Here is a 13,165-nt window from a genome sequence, read left to right as displayed (position 1 = left end):
GGGGAGGAGCCGAGTTCGTGCCTCGACGGCGTCGCCACGAGGGAGACGCCACTGCCATGCGGCCAGGCAGGCCTTCCAGCGCGCGGCTCGCAGTGCGGCCGGGGGACCCGAGAAGCAGGTAAGGACCCGGTCGCTAACTTAGCAACCAGGACCGCAACACTTTTGGCTTTTAACTACCTCTTTCACCTCATCATTAAACCATGCTGGCTGTCATTTAGTCTTCCTTCAACCTTTTTTTACTGCATGGAATACATTTTATCAGTGCTTCCAAGATGGTATTTTTAAACACTGACTACAAAAAAGAGTGGCCCTATCTCATATCAATCCAAGATATAATGGGAGAAACAGGGATCAAGGAGGATTTAAGGAGGCACTGAATCAGGAAAGAGTTCTAGATATAGAGGTGTCAGCAAGCTAGACGGTGTATGGAAGAGTGTGGCCAATACCCAGTCTAATCTATCATCCACCTTGAAAACAAACATCAGTGGATAAAACCTTTCTTCAATTAATACACTTCAATGTCATAATTTTCTTAAGGGCATGTTTTTCTAAGCCATTTGAAATGCAATTTTTGAGACTATTTTTGTGCTGCAGTTATAACACACTAATTCCAAGTCCATTCAAAATGAATGCAATACAGTACAGTTATTCCCAACATCAGCTGATGTTTCATGTGTATACTACTTCAGGGGAAATTAAATGGAAGACTAATCTGACATATCCATGCTCTACTCCATACTGCACTGTCTCACAATCTGTGCAAAAACAAAGATCTAGCCATGCCTCATGAAAACTGTTAACCTTTACAACTGCTCCTTTTAGTTTCTTCTAATTTCTTCATTCTGTTATAGCCTTCCTTTTTAGATTTATATACTACTGTAATAGTTTTACTTAATGTCCTCTTTAGTATGATTATGTCAAATTTAATTACATAGAGGTCAATATTCAAAACTAAATATTTAAATGGTTAACTTGGAGTTAGATGACTAACTTGGATAACTTGGAGTTAGATGGCTAACTTGTGAGTTATCCATCTAAATGGCTTTGAATATTGACCTCAGAGTTATTTCACCCAATCAATGACCTCCTCCCCTGGCCAACGTTCTGAAGTCAGAGATGCCATCTTCCTTCTGTATCTTCTTTCTGTAAGTTCTTGCTGTGATAGGGCTTTCTGTCTGTCACTAATCTAATCTAATCTATTTATTTATTTATTTATTTAGGGTTTTTATATACTGACATTCTCGATATAAATATCAAATCAGGTCGGTTTCCATAGAACAAAACTGTCGCGGGTAAGGCATTACATGAAACAGGGTTTCTGAACAAAAGAACGTAAATCATAAGTATTAAATATTAAATAGACAACAATAATTCGTCAAATAACGTGAATAAATATATAAAACTGGCAACAAAAAATTGGTAAGTTAAGTTGGGATATACAGGTTGGGATATACAGGTGACTGTGAACACTGTTGGAGGGCATAAACATGGGAAGAGCATGAGCTAGTGAACTAATATATATATATATATATATATATATATATATATATATATATATATATATATATATATATATATACAAAAAAACCCCAACATACAACCGCGGGGAACTGTAAGCACTATTGTTATATTTAATAAGTCAAATGCAATATGTGATATTTTTTAGAAATATGAATCTTTTATTAAATATTTTAACAAATGTACTAATAATTTAAGTGAAAAATCATGTATACATGACATTAAATATTTCAATACATACTAAAATCTAACTATTAGTCCAATCAATGATAAACCCCAGTCTTCTCCTGTATCTGTCCTCAATCTGACCCTAATTGAACTAAATATACCCTAACCTCATTGATGTTGACATGGGTCTATACAAAGGAATACATCACTTATTGTTTTAACAATCTTGTATGTTATATCTTAATGTGCATTACTTATTCAAAAGCAGTTAATGTATAATAGTAGTGTAATTCCTTTGATGGAAGCTCTCTGTTGTCCCGACAAGGTCCTCGTTTCGCCAATGTTGGCTTCTTCAGGGGAATACTTCTATTGAGACCACACATCAATGAAAACAAAAAACTTCCATCACCCGCATCTGAAAGCATAAAGCTCTTATTATATCAAACTCAACACTTCATCTACTCAGTCAATATATACCAATTTTATCACATAAATCCATATATTGCAACCAACACAGTTTTAAAACATTGTATTTATAACGAAATGTTCATTACTGATTGAAAATTAATAGTAAATAAATGGTGAGCTTCCAAAAAACTTATATCCTGATGTCCACTCCTACCTGCGTTTTGAACGGAGTGGATTCAGAAAAAACACATTCTATTCAATCCGGCTCATTGGCTCTTTAAATCTTAATATGTAAAATCTCCCGAATAGGAATGTGTTCCTACAAAATAATTCAAAAAAAGAAAATTTACATCCCCATCTTGAAACTCTATTTTTGATTTGAAATTTAAAAAAATAATTCAAAAAATTAATCAACATACTATGCTTTATAGTCTGGTATATTCTTAAGATGTTTCCACAAAGACACCAATATGATGTTACCTTTCTATCTCATCTTACTGCCGTCTTTGCAATCTTCTGACCACAAACTCTCCTCTCAGAGTTGCAATTAATTCCACCACACCTGCAAAAACCACAGAATATATTCCCACACTGCTCCCAATTTGTTACTCAAATTGATTCACCAATTCCGCAGAACCCACAGAATATGTTCCCACACTGCTCCCAATTTGCTACTCAGATTAATTCACCAATGGCTTTATAAACAAAAAGAAAACACTTTGTAATATACCTTATTTGTAAAGAAAACTGCTGTTCTCATGACGGAATCACAAATACCACGCTCCTAACAAACTTCCAGCCGACTCATCGTTCAACCGCACAAGTGAGATTTCGCATCCGTTTCTTAATGATTCAAAATCCGCCCCAATGTTCCTACCACTTGTATTTCTTCCCTGTGCTCAAAGAGAAATAAAACATACTTCCAGTTTTTAGCGCTGAACCTCATTCTATTAAAAAAACTCAAACACTCACCTGGAGCTTCAATAACCGTGCGTCTTACTCAGAGCGTGTTTCATAATGAGGCCCCTTTCACCAAAAGTTCTTTATATGTGTCCCTTCAGTCTGTTGCACCATCCAATCCCTTCTCACGTTCCCACTTCCATCCAATCACATCATCCGTCTCCAAAACCCTATCAAAGGGCAAAATCCCTATTCTCCCGTACTCACATAACTCGGAAGAAAATCCCACTTACTGCACCAGCTAAACATCAACCTCCAATCCCCAGTATCTCAAAGAGTTTTATATAAAGAAAACCTTATTTATATGCATTACTGAACTTGTATTACTTATAAGGTACCAACACTGCAGTACTAAAAAAACGCTTCCCACTCAATTGTCGCATTCAATCCCTTAGGTGCCATTGTTTGCCAATAGTATATAAATCTCTGTTCAGTTTGCCGGAGGTCTTGAGAGATATGTCCACCTCTTCTATTGAGTCGCTGCTGTAATATACAGAATTTTAACTGATCTTCCGTATGTCCACTGTCTTGCCAGTGCTTGACCAAAGGAGACTCAGTTTTACCTGTATGTATACAACTCCTGTGTTGTATAATACGAGTCCGGATTGGTAATTTAGTTTGGCCAATATACAGCTTCTGACACGGGCATAAGATGACATAAATAACCCTATCTGTACTACAATCAAAGTGACGGCTCAACACCTGTTTATACGGCATAGTTGGATGCTGAAAGCTTCTTGTCTCTAAAACATGTTTGCACACGGAGCATCCCTGGCATCTATATTGGCCAGGTGCTAGTTCTGTATCTATTTGGTGCGGAACCGAGTTCACTAATTTATCTCGTAAATTGCGTCCTCTTGTGCGTGCGAACAAAGGTCTATTCTGTAAAGTTTCATGAAACGTTAAAACATGCCAATGTTGTAATATAATTTCTTGAATTTTTTGGGTTCTGTGTGTGTACGGAAGTACACATACTAATCTATCTTCTTCACTTCGCTGACTAGTTTGCAGTAAAGATCTCCGGTCTGCATATAACCCTCTCTTGTACGCTTTCTTAATCGTCTTACCCGGATATCCCCTAGCAAAAAATTTATCCCGCATCTTTGCTGCCTGGTTCTTGTACTCGTCTCTACTGCCACATAACCGTCGCAATCGAAGAAATTGTCCTGCTGGGATATTAGTCCGCAGGTTCTGCGAGGGAAAACTGCTGAAATGTAACAAATTGTTACGATCTGTTTCTTTGACAAAAATGGAAGTAACCAATCGTTTACCCTGCTTATATACCTGCAAATCCAGAAATGAAACTACTCTTTCATGTTCAGTGAAAGTAAATTGTAAATTAGAATCCATTTCATTCATCCAGAGTTTAAATTCAGAAAAAGCCTGCAAAGAACCCTTCCAAACTAGGAATACGTCATCAATAAATCGTACCCAGCACAAGATGTTAGACCAATGGGTTGAAACATAAATATACCGTTCCTCGAACTCTGCAACATACAGGCAGGCTACCGAAGGCGCCATAGTGGCGCCCATGGCAGTCACTATGGCAGTCACTATGGCAGTCACTATGGCCACTATGGCGCCTTCGGTAGCCTGCCTGTATGTTGCAGAGTTCGAGGAACGGTATATTTATGTTTCAACCCATTGGTCTAACATCTTGTGCTGGGTACGATTTATTGATGACGTATTCCTAGTTTGGAAGGGTTCTTTGCAGGCTTTTTCTGAATTTAAACTCTGGATGAATGAAATGGATTCTAATTTACAATTTACTTTCACTGAACATGAAAGAGTAGTTTCATTTCTGGATTTGCAGGTATATAAGCAGGGTAAACGATTGGTTACTTCCATTTTTGTCAAAGAAACAGATCGTAACAATTTGTTACATTTCAGCAGTTTTCACCCGCAGAACCTGCGGACTAATATCCCAGCAGGACAATTTCTTCGATTGCGACGGTTATGTGGCAGTAGAGACGAGTACAAGAACCAGGCAGCAAAGATGCGGGATAAATTTTTAGCTAGGGGATATCCGGGTAAGACGATTAAGAAAGCGTACAAGAGAGGGTTATATGCAGACCGGAGATCTTTACTGCAAACTAGTCAGCGAAGTGAAGAAGATAGATTAGTATGTGTACTTCCGTACACACACAGAACCCAAAAAATTCAAGAAATTATATTACAACATTGGCATGTTTTAACGTTTCATGAAACTTTACAGAATAGACCTTTGTTCGCACGCACAAGAGGACGCAATTTACGAGATATATTAGTGCACTCGGATCCGCACCAAATAGATACAGAACTAGCACCTGGCCAATATAGATGCCAGGGATGCTCCGTGTGCAAACATGTTTTAGAGACAAGAAGCTTTCAGCATCCAACTATGCCGTATAAACAGGTGTTGAGCCGTCACTTTGATTGTAGTACAGATAGGGTTATTTATGTCATCTTATGCCCGTGTCAGAAGCTGTATATTGGCCAAACTAAATTACCAATCCGGACTCGTATTATACAACACAGGAGTTGTATACATACAGGTAAAACTGAGTCTCCTTTGGTCAAGCACTGGCAAGACAGTGGACATACGGAAGATCAGTTAAAATTCTGTATATTACAGCAGCGACTCAATAGAAGAGGTGGACATATCTCTCAAGACCTCCGGCAAACTGAACAGAGATTTATATACTATTGGCAAACAATGGCACCTAAGGGATTGAATGCGACAATTGAGTGGGAAGCGTTTTTTAGTACTGCAGTGTTGGTACCTTATAAGTAATACAAGTTCAGTAATGCATATAAATAAGGTTTTCTTTATATAAAACTCTTTGAGATACTGGGGATTGGAGGTTGATGTTTAGCTGGTGCAGTAAGTGGGATTTTCTTCCGAGTTATGTGAGTACGGGAGAATAGGGATTTTGCCCTTTGATAGGGTTTTGGAGACGGATGATGTGATTGGATGGAAGTGGGAACGTGAGAAGGGATTGGATGGTGCAACAGACTGAAGGGACACATATAAAGAACTTTTGGTGAAAGGGGCCTCATTATGAAACACGCTCTGAGTAAGACGCACGGTTATTGAAGCTCCAGGTGAGTGTTTGAGTTTTTTTAATAGAATGAGGTTCAGCGCTAAAAACTGGAAGTATGTTTTATTTCTCTTTGAGCACAGGGAAGAAATACAAGTGGTAGGAACATTGGGGCGGATTTTGAATCATTAAGAAACGGATGCGAAATCTCACTTGTGCGGTTGAACGATGAGTCGGCTGGAAGTTTGTTAGGAGCGTGGTATTTGTGATTCCGTCATGAGAACAGCAGTTTTCTTTACAAATAAGGTATATTACAAAGAGTTTTCTTTTTGTTTATAAAGCCATTGGTGAATTAATCTGAGTAGCAAATTGGGAGCAGTGTGGGAACATATTCTGTGGGTTCTGCGGAATTGGTGAATTAATTTGAGTAACAAATTGGGAGCAGTGTGGGAATATATTCTGTGGTTTTTGCAGGTGTGGTGGAATTAATTGCAACTCTGAGAGGAGAGTTTGTGGTCAGAAGATTGCAAAGACGGCAGTAAGATGAGATAGAAAGGTAACATCATATTGGTGTCTTTGTGGAAACATCTTAAGAATATACCAGACTATAAAGCATAGTATGTTGATTAATTTTTTGAATTATTTTTTTAAATTTCAAATCAAAAATAGAGTTTCAAGATGGGGATGTAAATTTTCTTTTTTTGAATTATTTTGTAGGAACACATTCCTATTCGGGAGATTTTACATATTAAGATTTAAGGAGCCAATGAGCCGGATTGAATAGAATGTGTTTTTTCTGAATCCACTCCGTTCAAAACGCAGGTAGGAGTGGACATCAGGATATAAGTTTTTTGGAAGCTCACCATTTATTTACTATTAATTTTCAATCAGTAATGAACATTTTGTTATAAATACAATGTTTTAAAACTGTGTTGGTTGCAATATATGGATTTATGTGATAAAATTGGTATATATTGACTGAGTAGATGAAGTGTTGAGTTTGATATAATAAGAGCTTTATGCTTTCAGATGCGGGTGATGGAAGTTTTTTGTTTTCATTGATGTGTGGTCTCAATAGAAGTATTCCCCTGAAGAAGCCAACATTGGCGAAACGAGGACCTTGTCGGGACAACAGAGAGATTCCATCAAAGGAATTACACTACTATTATACATTAACTGCTTTTGAATAAGTAATGCACATTAAGATATAATATACAAGATTGTTAAAACAATAAGTGATGTATTCCTTTGTATAGACCCATGTCAACATCAATGAGGTTAGGGTATATTTAGTTCAATTAGGGTCAGATTGAGGACAGATACAGGAGAAGACTGGGGTTTATCATTGATTGGACTAATAGTTAGATTTTAGTATGTATTGAAATATTTAATGTCATGTATACATGATTTTTCACTTAAATTATTAGTACATTTGTTAAAATATTTAATAAAAGATTCATATTTCTAAAAAATATCACATATTGCATTTGACTTATTAAATATAACAATAGTGCTTACAGTTCCCCGCGGTTGTATGTTGGGGGTTTTTTGTATATGAGTTTTTGCACTAGTAGAAGTAGAATTGCCAAAAAATTTTTTGCTAGCTATATATATATATATATATATATTTAGGGAGACCTCCAATTATGTCTGCCCTTTTTGTGAGTTGGGGCCATACTGAACACTCTGCATGGGGAAGACCCTGGAAAAATATCATGGTTCACAAATTTAGGTAAAATATTAAGTTTCATTTGTTGCAATACAACTAAAAGACCACAGGATGGCATGTTAGATATATAAACACTATAAGTCAGTTGATAATGTGATTTGGGAAAATGAGTGTATATTTCCTTAAAAAGTTTGGATTTCTCTGATTGGTTTCTGAAAGAGAAGCAGGCAGTATAAAGGGGGACATTTTTGGCAGGGTTTTGACCTTTCCTCTCTCCATTCCAAAGAAGGAGGACTGCAGGAGGGGGACGAGTTCACAAACTTAGAGAGCCTCAGGGTGTCCTTTGATGTGCACAGGTCTGGGGACCAAGCACAGAGAGAAAGGAGTGGTTTCCTCCTCTCCCCGATGAGCATCCTGGGGTGGTGAAATAGAAAGGCCAGAGGCTTGAGTTTGGAGTGTTTTCCTCCTCCAGAGGATATTACCCAAAAGAGGTGCAGAGTAAGAGCACAAAAGAAGTGAGCGCATGTGAAGATATGCCCAAGATTTCCTTGATGCGCAGTGTCTGGGGGAATCCTGTACTAAGAGAATGGTGAAAAGGTCCAAGCCCACATGAGGTATGAGCAATGCTTTGTGAAGGGAAATGTGATTTTGTATTTGGTGCCCACTAGATGAGAGTCTTGAGATGGGTAGGTATGAACAACTCAGCCCTCCTTTATGGCTGAGAGAGAGAGAGAGAGAAAACCCAATGGAGAGGAGAGCAGGTTGACCCATCTGGTCAGCAGTAATGATAATATTCCCTGTTATGGAAGTCCATGAATTTCTGATGTCTTCAGTATATATGTGAAACACCTTCGCATCCATGTATATAGTTCTGGCTGGCTGAATATTCCAGAAAATAAAGTTGCTGTTATTTTGAAATTTGATGCAATTTGTCAATCTTCATTATTATGTCAGCCTTTCCCTATGGTGAGTTAAAGATCATGGAGGGGAATGAGGGTGCTCCCTCCCTATCCTAATAGCACAGGTGAAATAGAGTTGTAGTAAATCATGCTGTCACCAAAAGGTCCTCTTCAACATCTGCATGACCATGGTAAGAACCCACACATCAAATTTGGAAGTCCACTAACATTGGAAGTCCCATTTCATCATTTTATATACCCAGACAGAGGTTATATATAGATATACACACACACAAAGAAGCATGACCAGATTTAAAATGGTGCTTTGCTCTTTGCTCATAAGGCATGGTGATCACAGATGTTCATAATGGTATCCTTTTTCTTAACAATAATTCAGACAAGTTATGAAGTAGGAGGACTCACCTTCATCTGAATTGGTAAAAGGCTATGGGGCGGATTTTAAGAGCCCTGCTCGCGTAAATCCGTCCGGATTTACACGAGCAGGGCCTTGCGCGCCGGCATGCCTATTTTCCATAGGCCTGCCGGCGCGCGCAGAGCCCCGGGACTCGCGTAAGTCCCGGGGTTTTTTGACGGGGGCGTGTTGGGGGCGTTTTGGGGGCGGGACGCGGCATTTCGGGGGCGGGTCCAGGGGTGTGGTTTCGGTCAGGGGCGGTCCGGGGGCATGGCCGCGCCCTCCGGAACTGCCCCCGGGTTGCGTCTCGGCGCACCAGCAGCCTGCTGGGAGGCGTAAATCCGTGGAGAAAGGTAGGGGGGGGTTTAGATAGGGCCGGGGGAGTGGGTTAGGTAGAGGAAGGGAGGGGAAGGTGAGGGGAGGGCGAAAGCCTGCCTCCGTTCCCTCCAAGGCCGCTCCGATTTCGGAGCGGCCTTGGAGGGAACGGAGGCAGGCTGCGCGGCTCGGCGCCCAAAATTGTTTGCGACTGGTGCGCCAACAAAAGTACGCGAACGCGCATTTTTTGAAAATCTACCCCTATGCCTATTACAGAAGCAGGAATATAGATGTTGACTTGCAGTTGGGCCCTTAAACCTGCAGTCACTCTGGCTTGTGACCTCGTGGCAAGGCCTCTCTTTCTGCTTCATGGCCTGCTTTTGCCTTTGCAATTTCTTCTGTTTTTGCGAGTCACATTTTCTGTTTGTGGTCATACTTGCCCATTCCAGACAGCCATACTTCCACTTTCTGCAAAGTGGATAAACAAGAGATTTTCTGGTATAAAGGTCAGAGCTGACTATAAAAATGAAATCCGTAAATGTCCAGTTCTGCTGTGGTTTCTTTGTAGATTCAGAACATTCTGTGTTGCTGGTGAAACGAGACATCCTAGATCTGCTGGATTGCTGTATGGCCCAGGATAAAACAGACTGACTTTGGCACTCGCCTTTACCTGCACCTATTACTCTCACCTATTAATCCATCCAGGCTACTAACAATTTCATGCATACTCATTACAGATATCCTGAAAATCCTACCGGTCGTAGGGTCCCTAGGACAGGTTTGCAAAACCCTTCCTAAGGAATTTCGTAAAATATGCCACTTAAAGGGGAAGAGAGAGGATGTTTAGCACTTTGACCTGTGTGCAGAGTATTCATCACTGAAAGAGCACTCACCACACCTCCCTTCTCTGAAACTTTTATGACCATAAGAACATAAGAAATGCCATACTGGGTCAGACCAAGGGTCCATCAAGCCCAGTATCCTGTTTCCAACAGTGGCCAATCCAAGTCACATGTACCTGGCAAGTACCCATTAGATAGATCACAAGCTGCTATTGCTTATTAATTACCGTGATAGCAGTTTATGGATGTAACCTCTAGAAACTTATCCAAACCTTTTTTTAACCCAGTAATGCTAACAGCTGAAACCACATCCTCTGGCAATAAATTCCAGAGTTTAATAATGCGCTGAGTGAAAAAGAATTTTCTTTGATTTGGTTTAAATGAGCTACTTGCTAACTTCAAGGAGTGTCCCCTGGTCCTTCCCCTCACACTCACCTCCCCCCTCATTCTCCCTCCCCTGAAATGTATGGTTTCTTAGATAAGAGGACCCAGACTGTAAGAAGCAGCTAGGATGCCAATTGAGAAAAAAACACCGAAATAGAAATTGGTGGTGGTAAACGTGGTCCGTCAGTGGGAGGTTGTGTGTGTTCTGTATCAAAATAGGGGAGTGCCTAACCAAGTTAGCACTCTCTATTTAGTTAATTGTTTTGTAGAGGGCTAATTTGGTGCCTTTCCGAGATCAGGGACGTTTTGTGTTTGTGATTGTGTGTGCCCTCCGTCTTTCCACCCCAAAAGAACCCCACCATAAACGCAGTGTTTAAATACGCACCCCACCCCGGCGAAATACAGCAACCCACCCTCCCGCCCCCCGTGAGAGTTGCAGAATGACCGAAACACCCCCTCCCCCCCCCCCCCCGAACACGCACGCAAGAAAATAACTACGGCCCCCCACCGTGCAGCCCCCCGGATACCTGTGCAAACAGTCAGTCGGTGGAGCAGATGTTCGGTTCGGGATCGAAGTCTTGGGTTTGGGCCGTCGGCTGTTAGCCATGAAAATGGCTCCGACGGCCCTTTCCCCTGACTATGTCAACGTAGAGGAGTAATGGGAGCACTAGGTTCCCAGACATAGTAAGGGCAAAGGTCCGCTGGCTGCCAGTCCTGAAAATGGCATCGACGGGCCCTCGCCCTTACTATGTCACATGGGCTACTGCTGCCATTGTTGTCTCCGAGTGGCATAGTAAGGGAAAGGGCCGTCGGCACCATTTTGATTGCTGGCAGCCGATGGCCGTAGTGTATGCAATGTGATCCCGGCCCGTTCTTGGCCCCCCGCTGGAGCAGCGCGGACCTGTTTCCGCTTTTGTGTGTGTTCGGAGGGTGTGGGCAGTAAGTAGAACAGGGCATGTGCGTGGGGGGTGTGAGGAGGGTGTTTTTGTGTAAGTTCGGAGGGTGTGGGAATTGCCAACATATGACATGTGCGTGGCCCCCCGGTGTAGCAGCCTGGAATTTGGTGCGTTTTGGTGTGTTTTGGCAGGGTGTGTGACGTAAGTCCAATTGGCATGTGTGTGTGTGGGGGGGGGGGGGGGGTGAGGAGTGTGGATTTCTGTGTGTTCGGAGGGTGTGTGAATTAAATACATTTGTCATGTGTGTGGGGTGTGTGAGTGTTTGTGAAAGGTGTAAGAGGATGCGCTGACGTCCGATGTCCACCAGATGTCGCTGTTTTGTGGAACCAATTTTTAAACCTTTTTTACCTGTCACAGGTGTGACATATATGTAATGTAAGTACAGAAGAACCTTCCCGTAAGCGAAAGGAAGGTTGTGTCCAAATTTGAAAGCAATCGGTGCAGTGGTTTCTGAGATTATTGATTTTGTACAAACTATTTAACATTTTTATTTATATAGATAGCAGTTTCCATGATTTCAGGCTCACCAGTCAATAGTTTCCCGGATCTCCCCTGGAGCCCTTTTTAAATATAGAGGTTACATTGGCCACCCTCCAGTCTTCAGGTACAATGGATGATTTTAATGATAGGTTACAAATTTTTCCTAATAGATCTGAAATTTCATTTTTTAGTTCTTTCAGACCCCTGGGGAGTATACCATCCAGTCCAGGTGATTTACTGCTCTTCAGTTTATCAATCAGGCCTACCACATCTTCCAGGTTCACTGTGATTTGGTTCAGTTGATCAGAATCATCACTATGAAAACCTTCTCTGGAACGGGTATCTCTAACATCCTCTTCAGTAAACACTGAAGCAAAGAAATTGTTTAATCTTTCTGCAATGGCCTTATCTTCTCTCAGTGCCCCTTTAACCCCTTGATCATCCAATGATCCAACCATCTCCCTTGCAGGCTTTCTGCTTCGGATATATTTTTAAAAGTTGTCATTGTGAGTTTTTGCCTCTATGGCTAACTTCTTTTCAAATTTTCTCTTAGCCTGTCTTATCAATGTCTTACATTTAACTTGCCAATGCTTATGCTTTATCGTATTTTCTTCTGAAGGATCCTTCTTCCAATTTTTGAATGAAGATCTTTTGACTTAAAATAGCCTCTTTCACCTCACTTTTTACCATGCCAGTAATCATTTTGCCTTCCCTCCACCTTTCTTAATGCATGGAATACATCTGGTTTGTGCTTCTAGGAAGGTATTTTTTAACAATGTCCACGTGTGTTGCATACTTTTTACCTTTGTAGCTGCACCTTTTATTTTTTTCTAAATATTTTTCTCATTTTATCAAAGTTTCCCTTTTGAAAGTTTAGCGCTAGAGCCGTGGATTTACATACTAACCCCTTCCAGTTATTAATTCAAATTTAATCATATTATGATCACTATTGCCAAGCAGCCCCACCACAGTTACCTCTCTCACCAAATCCTGTGCTCCACTGAGAATAAGATCAAAAATTGCTCCCTCTCTCAACGGTTCCTGAACCAATTGCTCCATAAAACTGTCTTTTATTCCATCCAGGAACTTTATCTCTCTAGCATGCCCTGATGTTTCACTTACCTAGACAATATT

General features: G+C 40.7%; 2 long non-coding RNA genes across 2 annotated transcripts; one reads left to right on the top strand and one right to left on the bottom strand.

The window, feature by feature from the left end:
• Window positions 1-2,582: 2,582 nt before the first annotated feature.
• LOC115092948 lies at window positions 2,583-3,094 on the bottom strand. Its single transcript, XR_003857126.1, has 3 exons — window positions 3,067-3,094; window positions 2,825-2,987; window positions 2,583-2,656 (listed from the first exon to the last, which is right to left on the bottom strand). It is a non-coding gene; the product is annotated as an uncharacterized LOC115092948 (long non-coding RNA).
• Window positions 3,095-6,110: 3,016 nt separating this feature from the next.
• On the top strand, window positions 6,111-6,622 carry LOC115092947. Its single transcript, XR_003857125.1, has 3 exons — window positions 6,111-6,138; window positions 6,218-6,380; window positions 6,549-6,622. It is a non-coding gene; the product is annotated as an uncharacterized LOC115092947 (long non-coding RNA).
• The last annotated feature ends 6,543 nt before the right edge of the window (window positions 6,623-13,165 follow it).

This window comes from Rhinatrema bivittatum, chromosome 5 (assembly GCF_901001135.1).
Source record: "Rhinatrema bivittatum chromosome 5, aRhiBiv1.1, whole genome shotgun sequence".
Classification (NCBI taxonomy): Eukaryota; Metazoa; Chordata; class Amphibia; order Gymnophiona; family Rhinatrematidae; genus Rhinatrema; species Rhinatrema bivittatum.
Note: the sequence above shows the minus strand (reverse complement) of the source record. Positions and strands in the feature narration are given on the sequence as shown.